This window comes from Erithacus rubecula, assembly GCF_903797595.1.
Source record: "Erithacus rubecula genome assembly, chromosome: 3".
NCBI classification, from domain to species: domain Eukaryota; kingdom Metazoa; phylum Chordata; class Aves; order Passeriformes; family Muscicapidae; genus Erithacus; species Erithacus rubecula.
This window is the reverse complement of record NC_136689.1, coordinates 41,662,010-41,671,759: the sequence shown is the minus strand read 5'-3', so window position 1 is coordinate 41,671,759 and position 9,750 is coordinate 41,662,010. Positions and strand designations below refer to the sequence as shown.

Genomic DNA, 9,750 nt, shown 5'->3' with positions numbered 1-9,750 from the left:
ATACTAGTACAATGAAGAAATATTTCATTATACCCACACTTGGAATTTCAGCCTGTTTTATGTAGTCTACTTCCGCCTTGGACATGACAAATAAAATTGAATTTTGAGTTTAGATAATAAAACAAGTCCATGTAGAGAGCCCAACAGTTTCCTGGTGCAACTATTAATTCAGCTAGAAGGTTTTCTCAGCACTGTCAGACCTGGGCTTTCCCTCTCTCCATATTTCTGTCCTTTCCCAGCTGACTGCTGCGCAGTTCTTCAGGAGCAGTGCAGAAGGGATCCAATGTAATGAATGTACCAAGGGCCAAATGTCAGGGCTGACACTGGAAAGGAGGGATACTTGACACTAAGCCTGGTCTTGAAAGACATTATGAAGAAAGAAGTCTTAACATCAAAAAATGCTCTCTTGGATAGACAATGAAGGAAAGAACCCTAGAAGATCAAATAAATTCAATTATTTATTTTCATTAGGACACAGCTGCATGCTCCTTCTTGAACAGACTGAATATACCTTTGACTGAACACATCCTTTTGCATCTTTGAACTCATCCAGTTCTGGTTGTTTGACATGAGATAATGCCTTCTGATCCTTCCAAGGCTCTTCCTTTCTCAAAGTCAAAATCACAACAGCATTTCAATAGCTAGAATAAATTACTGAACACTGTCATATATTAATTTATGTACATATGTAATAATTGTTTAGTTGATGTTTTCATCTGTTTAAATCTGCCTGGACATGGTGGAAGCAGACAGATTTCAATGGGAAATGAGAAAAGTGCTCAACTGCATTATGGATTTTTCCCCTTTCTGCTCCGTTTGGAAAGATTCATTGGTTAATCCCAAAATGTGTGTAACACTGTCTATTAAGATCCAGCATTCTGTTTTGCCCAGGAAGAATTCCCAGATATTTGGAAGGTGCACAGTTCAGAACTGATGTTCTCCTTGGCAATTTAATTTTTGTGAACTACTTTTGCAGCCTATAGCATATTCCCTTCTATTTCTTAGGGATATATACAACATGAATAACAGTACAAATTTGTTGTGCTGCTCTGCCTATAACTGTCTAGGTAAGAAAATAAAATTGCCTCTTTGTCCTATTCACTACTTCAGGCTGCCAATAAAAATGAAAAATCACAGTAACCACCCACCATGATTAGAAGAGATTTTCATTGTTTTATAGCAGCCAAGCAACACAGAGCAGACCTAAAGTGCTCAACATTCATATGGGTTATATTCAAATTAAAAATTGATGGGAGAAACCCTCCAGAACTCATCAGTAGTTCTTCAAAAGCAGCTCCCCTTTATTTTGGAGTGAATTGAACCCTATGGACTTGGTATGTAGAATCAGGGAGAATGGATTCTGGCCCTTTATTGCCTTCTGCCAATGGAAAAAAATATATATTCATACTTGACTAGCAGGCACACACAATAGTGCAATTTTTCTGGACTTATTCATTGTTCTTCAGGAACAAAAAGCACAGGTTCTTTTTCCTTAAAAAAAAAAAAAAAAAAAAAAAAAAAAAAAAAAAAAAAAAAAAAAAGGAAAAAGAGAGAAATTGCTCTGCAAAAACTTTTTCTTCATCTTTTGGAATAAACTCATGACAATCTATCTTCATTTAAACTGTAAGGGATCTGGCTTGGGTCCTGGAATAGACTCTGGTTCCTTTTAAAACAGGGAAATAGCTTCTAAATACATTGAGCTGCTTTTTAGAATTTATGAAGTAGAACACAAATCTAAGAGCTGGCAACATTTAGTGGTAATGAGGCAATTCTTACATGAGAGAGTTCATTACAGGATCAGCTCATGTTATTTTCCAGCAGCTGGAAAACAAATCTTTCAGAGACTGGGAATGAAAAATCTCACTTTAAAATTATCTTGTGTATACACAATTAGTATAAGATGTAAGCATAGCAGAATTCATCCTGCTGCTTCTAATGCAATGGGCTTTTTACTGAAGGAAGAATGGGTGTTTTACTGAAGGAAGAAGTGATGTTTTCCTCATACAGTGCAGTTGTGCCAGCTGACCAGCAGCACATTGTGGAGAGTGGGTCTTGGCTGTGCTTTGCTCTTCTGCAAATGTTTTGAGATAATTAACACTGCTCTTGTATGAGGCATAACCTGTCCCTTTAGTCAAAAAAGCACAAAGACAAGGAGTGTACCTGGCTCTGTGGTGTGAAGAGGAGGAATTTCCTTATACAGGCACATTTCCTAAAATCCTGCCATAACTCTCCAAGTGCTCTTTCCTACTGCATTTTTGCCATCAGATGGCTTCATAGCAGAAGTATGGCCCAAGAGGAGTTCAATGTCTCCTCCCAGCCTCAGAGCTAGAGTGAGTTTGCCAGCACTGAGACATGTAGATGCAATTCCTACCCACCAGTTCAGTCTTACTACTCTTTCACCACTCAGATTTTGACAAGGACAAGTTGCAATAACACTGTTTTTCTAAGTGACTGTATTGGCCAGGCAGTGGATGCTACTACAGGAGAAAATCCACCTGCTTAGTTCCTCCTATCCCTTTTTTTTTTTTTTTTTTCTTCTGGTCGTCTGCAGTGTATATGCAGAGAGATTCTCTCAAATGACCCAGGGGTGCAAACAAAATCACCCCAAAATGGGAAATATACTCCCTCTAAGTTGCAGTCTGCTGCTGTTGAAAGTATTTCCAAAAGATGTCAAGGCAACTATTTTACTTCACTTGCAATCCTCAAGTGTCCCTAAGTTTAAAAGATGCTTAAATCAGTTGAAAACAATAGGACAATATCTCACTCATCCTTTTTAAAGGCAGCAGAAGCCCAAGGGACAGCTAGAACTTAAGCTCTCAAGAGGAATCCAGTCATCCCAAGTCAGCTGCAGTTCCTCACCAGTTACTGAGCTGGCTCCCACACTCAGTACTGGTGCAGAAGGGAGTGGTGGAGACCAAGGTCAAAAACTGCTTCACCAGCACTCAGTTCCCCAGCTGGCTGTCATCACTATTTCCCTCCTCCCCAGGCAGGCATTATGCAAGACTCAAACATGCCTTAGGAGTGAGGCCATAGAAAATACAGTTAGGGAATCAGGATGGGCTGGGGAAAGAACGAAGATTGACTGAAAATGAGGATTTTTAAAAGAAAGGCATCTCTAAGAAGCTTATTTTCTTGCAGAGACTTGCAAACTTTACACTAGCAGCTTGACTGAAGCCAAGAGATAGGCAGGCTGGACACAAGCAGAAATCTGAGTCAATGCCAGCAGTTATCACCATAATTCTTTGTCTCAGAAAAAAAGAATTATAGAGAACTACACAACTTAGGTAATAAGCAATGGATTTTCTTAAGCATGTGGATTGCAGTGGCAAAAGTCAAGGAAGCTTGAAAACTCCTGACTTGAGTGTTGAGAAATCATAAAGTGCAATTTTTTGGCTTCAGACAGAAGATGCAAAAACAGAAACCAAAAACAACAGAAAAAACCCCCACTAGAAAAAAAAAAAAAAAAAAAAAAGCTGGCAGCAAAAGAACCAGGTATCTCAGCTGCAGAGAAGGCCAAACTGTGAGGTAGAAACAGATTGCCAAAGGAAGATACCCAAGCAAGTCAGCCAAGTATTTATTTTGATTTATAGCAATGCTTGGCCCAAAGCCCCAAACACTTTAAAATATACTACTTGAACAGTAAGAGTGAAATTGCAACTTCAGCTTCAGATTAATTTTATAGCAACCTTAAGTTATTGTTGACCTTTAAAGAGCAACTACTAATGGTCTGAATTTCTGAGACAAGTGAATAAGCTCTGAATGAGACATGAGAGAGAGAGAAATAGAGAGAAATAAAATACACTCCAATAAACCAATACCAGTAGCTTTCCTGGTAAGAGTTTTTTTTGTTACTGAGGCAAAGAGACTGCAGTTCTTGGCCTACAGCTCACCCAGGATGTATAGGTTTGCAGCAAGTTTCTGGCTGAATTTTTGCCTCTCTCTACAAGAATTTAAACTAGCTGGTAGTAGCAATTTCTTTCCTGAAATCCAATCTATAGCTCTAAGAGATTGTCATATTGTCATGGCTCAGTGAGACTCAAAAAGAATTTCACTGTTGTTTGCAAACAGATTGATATGGCTGAAAGTCAGGGTATGCTCTTCTGTGCTGGAGAAGATATAATTTAACACTCTTGGACCAAATTTTACCCTAATTATAGGCAACTGAGAACTTTGCAGGGAAGTTAGTGGGCAGAAATCAAACCCCTTACTGTAGGCTGACAGACAAATAACAATCTGCTAAATAGCAGAATGTGATTTACTCTGCATGCTAAAAATGAGTTTAAATAGATCTATAATATCAGGGGTTCTTCAGAAATAGAGGACCAGTGGAATAAGATGCATGAATGACAATGCATTGATATGAAAAGAGCTCAGATTGTTTAGTGAACACTCTCCTACTCCTGGACCCATTAGAGATGCATTTCTTGAGACAGTGAACAGACACCAAAATGAAGGAAGAAAGCCTGAAATGGAGGCAAGGAAGCAGAAGGGAGCTCTCCAAAGACTAATCTGCTAATATATTTTTAAGACCCCTTTGTTATCACCAACTCAATTATAACTAGATTTGCCTTGCTTTTTTTTTACTCTCTTGCTGTAGCCAGAACTGGCAGCAACACTGCAATCCTTGAAGTGCGTGCTGATAAAAGGAAAATCCACAGGGAAGCCCGGTGTGTGGCTTTCCAGGCACTTTGCGTGCAAGGAGTGAAGCTGTGGTTAATTACCTGCCTCCAGCCACTCCTTAAAAGCTGAAGAGCTTTTCTTTGTAAGGCTACAGCAGCCATGGCAGCTGCTCATTTATTAGTTGCAGCACACATTAGAGCAGGCTGAGTAACAGGACTGTATGCAAGGTGAAGATGGCAAATTTTTGCTTAAAAAAAAAAGGGGACAATAATCTGAGAACAGGTAATGGAGGTGCCAATCAAAACCTGAAACTGTCACGCATTTCACCATTAGGGAAGTATGACTAATAACTGAATATTGCACTGAAGTACATAATTATGTTCTGATCTAACTACCCCTTGCATCTGATAATAGATCCTTCACTAAAGATGGGCCTGAGTCTATCATTTTTGAAATTTGAAAAATCTTTGACAGTACTAGTTGTATTCAGACCAGGATTTGGAGCTAAACAATCTGACTGCAGCAAGACTGAGACTCTAGCTGTGAATTTCCCTGATATTTTACAGTTTCAGTGGAGAAAGGTAAGAGTGGAGAAGGGCACTGTTTGATACCACTGTATAAACATTACTGCTTCAGTCACTGGCAGAAAGCTGTCACAGAAAGAATACGGTGGAACTGTTTTTAATGCTGTATGTTGACATGAGGAGATCATGAAGAGCAGTGAATCTGTTTTCAGTCCTTTCTCCTGTGGACAAACCCAGTAGCACTGTGGCTGCTCTCACACACAGGCCTGGAGGGCAATAATGCTCAGTTATGGAACTGACCATAACTATTTCACTGTCCTCTCACCTGACATTCCCATAACTAACACCACTGACCAGCCAGACACTCCCAGTCCTACATCACCTCCCCAGATATTGCCATTTCAATTTGTGTGCCAGCCAAGCCTAACACCTGACTTTTCTCAGCAGGATTTCTCCTAAGTGTACCTATTCCCAAAGAGCTCACTTCTCATATCGTCATCTCCCTTGCAAGGGAGGAATCACTTTTCATTTCATCCAGATTTCTAGCAACTAGCACTTGCTAGCTGTTTTTTGCTGGGAAATATACTATCTGACCCTAGTTCTGTGCTATCTTTTGCCTCTACAATTTCAGCAAATGAGGACATGAATTTGCAACACGATACTCAGCCTTTTGTCAGCAGATATTTTGAACAGTCTCCTCTATATCTTGGTAAAATTATTTCCTACTGAGACAGGAACAGGTGGGGCATGGGAAACCAAAGAACTGGAAATGGTGAGTTATAATCACTTTGGGAAGACATCTGCTTTCCACAAAACCTGTCTATCTAAAACATGTTTCCAAATGTGCTGGCCACTCTGTAAGACCCTCCCAAATTCTCATCAGCACACAAAATAAACAGCTGAAACACACAAACCTCTCAACTTCCAGCGGAGATCTGCTTCCTTGGAAACACTTGGTACTTCTGTGGGGTCACAGCTGAGACTGAGTCTGGATCTGGTGGAGAGCAGCTCATTTAGCACAGGGTTGATACCTTTACTGAAGAAATGTTAAGTCTCTGCCCAAGAGCACAGTTTGGGATTTGTACCCTGGATTTCAAAGAAAGAATAAATAGAAATAAAATAAAATAAAATAAAATAAAATAAAATAAAATAAAATAAAATAAAATAAAATAAAATAAAATAAAATAAAATAAAATAAAATAAAAATATTAGGTGTTTGGCATTGGAGCTTAAGCTAAAATAAAACTAAAATACAAGACAATAAAAAGTATGAGGTGTTTGGCACTTGAGCTGACTTAGTTCAATTAAAGATGACCATTACCTGACTTGTGGCTCATACAGAAGAGACATTTCTGAATCTCAGGCAGAGGAATCAAATGTAGGAAACAGGAAATTTACACAGTTTAGTTCCTGAGAGTAAAGAGTTACACAAACTTCATTTGAAGCTCAAAACAGAGCAACATTTTCCTCAGTGAATCTCTAAAAAATAAAAGAGCAAAGCACTCTTCCTGCTCCACTCTCCCTGCAAGGAGGTAGTTATAATAACTATCCACAGCTTGCAGGTATATTTAAGGTTTAGGTTTTTAAGGTACATAATAGAACTAGCCTCTGCAATTTCCATCTTCCTCTTTTTAATTCCAAAAGTTAGAAGTAGTTGCAGACACAGAAGAAAACTGCACCAGTATAACCTAATGGTGGGAACGTGTGCTAGTGCAATTTAACTTGCTGTGTGGCAGAAATACTGAACTTGGTCTGAATGAAACATTAATAGAAGATTGTGTACAAAAGCATCACACATGACTGGATGCTTCTGAGTACATGGTGTGGGAGTGCAAGGGATTGACATCCACAACACAATATGTTAGTGACTGAAATCAATTGTGTTTAAAATAAATACCATTTCCCCCTTCCATATGGTCTCTTGCTGAGTTTTGTGAAATTAATTTTGTACATTCTGCTTTGGTAGAAGGATCTGGGAGCAAGTGATTCTCATTCCAAAACAATTAGCACATGACTAGGGAACAAATCTGTTAGTACATCAGTCTGGAGACTAAACTTGAGGCAGTTCTCCTACCTTAGATACTTTTAAAGAAAGTATTCTATAAACCATTTCTCTCACCCATTTAAGTCCCTGGGATCACTGCCATATTGCATGCAGTGAAGTCTTGCTAAATCAGCAGGACAGCCTGTCACAAGATGTGATAGCACAGAATGGTGCTGCAGAATGTTTCAAAATGTACACACATACTAATCAGGGGTGATATGCACAGATCTTGAATCCATTGGCAAATTAGGAATTTAAAAAGCGCCATTCCTAGAAAGTCAACTGACATATTGAACCATTTTGAAAGCAAAAAACTACCCAAAATGACAATCATAAGAAATAGACAATAGACAATCCTAAGAAATTAAAACCTTCCAAGCCCTTTTCAGTAAAACATACAAATATGAGATTTTCAGAAGCTTTGTTCTTATTCAAAGATGCTTTAGATTGAAGATTCATTAAATCTCCTTTCAAAGCAGTTTTGGTTTCACACAACATAAATATTTCCATAACCCCTGGAATGAGTAAATAGGGATAAATTCTTTATACTGGGGAAAGAGTGTTGGAGATCCATAGGACACATCACTGAGCCCAGGCACTTTCCAGACAATTTCCAGTGCTCATCCATGATTTAAAGAAGACTTCTAATACGACAATGCTCTTTGCTTTTCTGTTTCTGCAGAAGCAGCAGAGTTCTGACATTTTCAAGAAATTATGAAAGGCATTGCATTTGCATAGGTACCCAAGGATGTTTACTTGAGAAATAAATAGATTTGGAAAGAAATAGATTTGGGATACAAGGAAAAAATCACAATGTATTTGGCAGCTTATATGATTTCTGTTAACTTCAGCATGATCAACAGCAAAAATTAAGCATCTATTTTTACTTCTTGTACACTTCTGAATAAATGCTGACCAAAGATGCTACAGTGAAATGATAAGTTTTCCTTCCTATTTGTTTTTGATTTGGAGGAGCACCTAAACAGCATACGACTAGGAAGAAGAGGAGTTGAAAGAGGTGAACATATACACAATTCACTATTTTTCTCCATTTATTGGTCTGAAGCTATAAATAAACCTCTCCACTTGTTGTGGACAGTTTATGCAAACTTCAAATAAAGAGCATGAAAACGCGCTGTACCTCTCTGAGCACCTGTGCCCACACGTGCTGTACACCTGGCAGTATGTGGGAGCTGTCACCCTGACACATGTGGCTGAAAAACTGGCCTGAAGCATGACTCTAGCCCATCACAACCGTGTGCACAGGCAATAAATACTGGGAGACAGCACCTAATGGCTCAGCTCGGAGCAAAGTCTGCCTGCGGCAGCTACAAAAAACCCTGGCTAGGAGAAAGCCCTGCCTTCTTCTGGAAACGAAACCTACCTCCTGTGATCAAAGGCTGGAGAGCACAGCTAAGCTGCAGGGGCTGACAGCTGCAACTGAGAAAACTTTTCTGCTTTAAATCCATTTACGTTTTCCATTAGAGAGAGCAACACCTATGTAACTGTCCTGCAGACAAGTCCATGGAGATCTCCTGATTATCCTTTTAGTGATTTACAAGACAATCACCAATTTAGCCAGACTTCTAGCAGCCACTCAATTGTCTCCTTACACTTTCTCCACCCACGTTATGCCCTAAAACGAGGGAATGAAGTTTCAGGTGATTAGGATCACACCAGGCTACTATTAGCATACTGTCAGTTTCAAAGTCAAAAAGGAAACACAGAAGTCACCACTCCACACTCCCTTCCCTACCCAGTATGACAGGAGCTAAACAGTGCTGTGTACAGCGTTACAGCACAAAGCCAACCTGCCAAGATTCTAGAAGAGCAGAAAGCTGAGTTATGTGCCTTCTCTTCCAAATTCCCCTGGCACTTGATGCCTGCCCTACCTGTCCTCCAGGTAAAGGTCTTGTGAATGGAAATTATGTCCAGATCATGGGATTCCAAATGGAAAAAATGGCATGACAGTTATGACCCTAGAAGAAGCTGTGCCTAAGCACCGGCCTAATGCCAGAATGTTCCTACTTCCCACTCTCCTCACGCTGATCCTAGTCCTAAACTAACCCTAGGCCTGGGCTAAGATTTCTGCCCTGGGACAGGCTAACTCTCCAGGTTTCAATTACTGACATGAGAGTCCTGCTGGCAGGAAACCCTCACGAGGACAACCCAAACCATTTTGAAGACGGCTTGATTAAGTGACCTCACATATGGCTGGTGGCTATCTTGTATTAAGGGAAGTTTTGAGTATACAGGCACTGGTCTGTGAGACCCAAATACCACATCTTCAGTAATGCATCACAGGTAGCAAAGAAAGAGCATGGCAAAGGGAAAAGGCAAAAACTCTGCCCTGGGCTCCTGCTTGCTCTCAAGCCCTTTCAGATTAAACTGTGAGAAAGTCAGTGATGTTGCTTGCCACGAAAAAACTTTTTCCTCACACTTCAGATAAACCAACCATTGTCAGAACAGACCTAGAAGTGAAGTCATTCTGGAAAAGCCAACGGGCACCCAGTGCTAAGCACCAGGAGAAGGAATCATGGCAGCTCTTGCCCTGTTTGCTGA

At 39.8% G+C, this 9,750-nt stretch overlaps 1 long non-coding RNA gene across 1 annotated transcript; it reads right to left on the bottom strand.

The window, feature by feature from the left end:
- Positions 1–236: 236 nt before the first annotated feature.
- Positions 237–9,627, bottom strand: LOC306800174. The gene is made up of 3 exons (XR_013773768.1): positions 8,573–9,627; positions 6,059–6,230; positions 237–432 (listed from the first exon to the last, which is right to left on the bottom strand). It is a non-coding gene; the product is annotated as an uncharacterized lncRNA (long non-coding RNA).
- Positions 9,628–9,750: the final 123 nt, after the last annotated feature.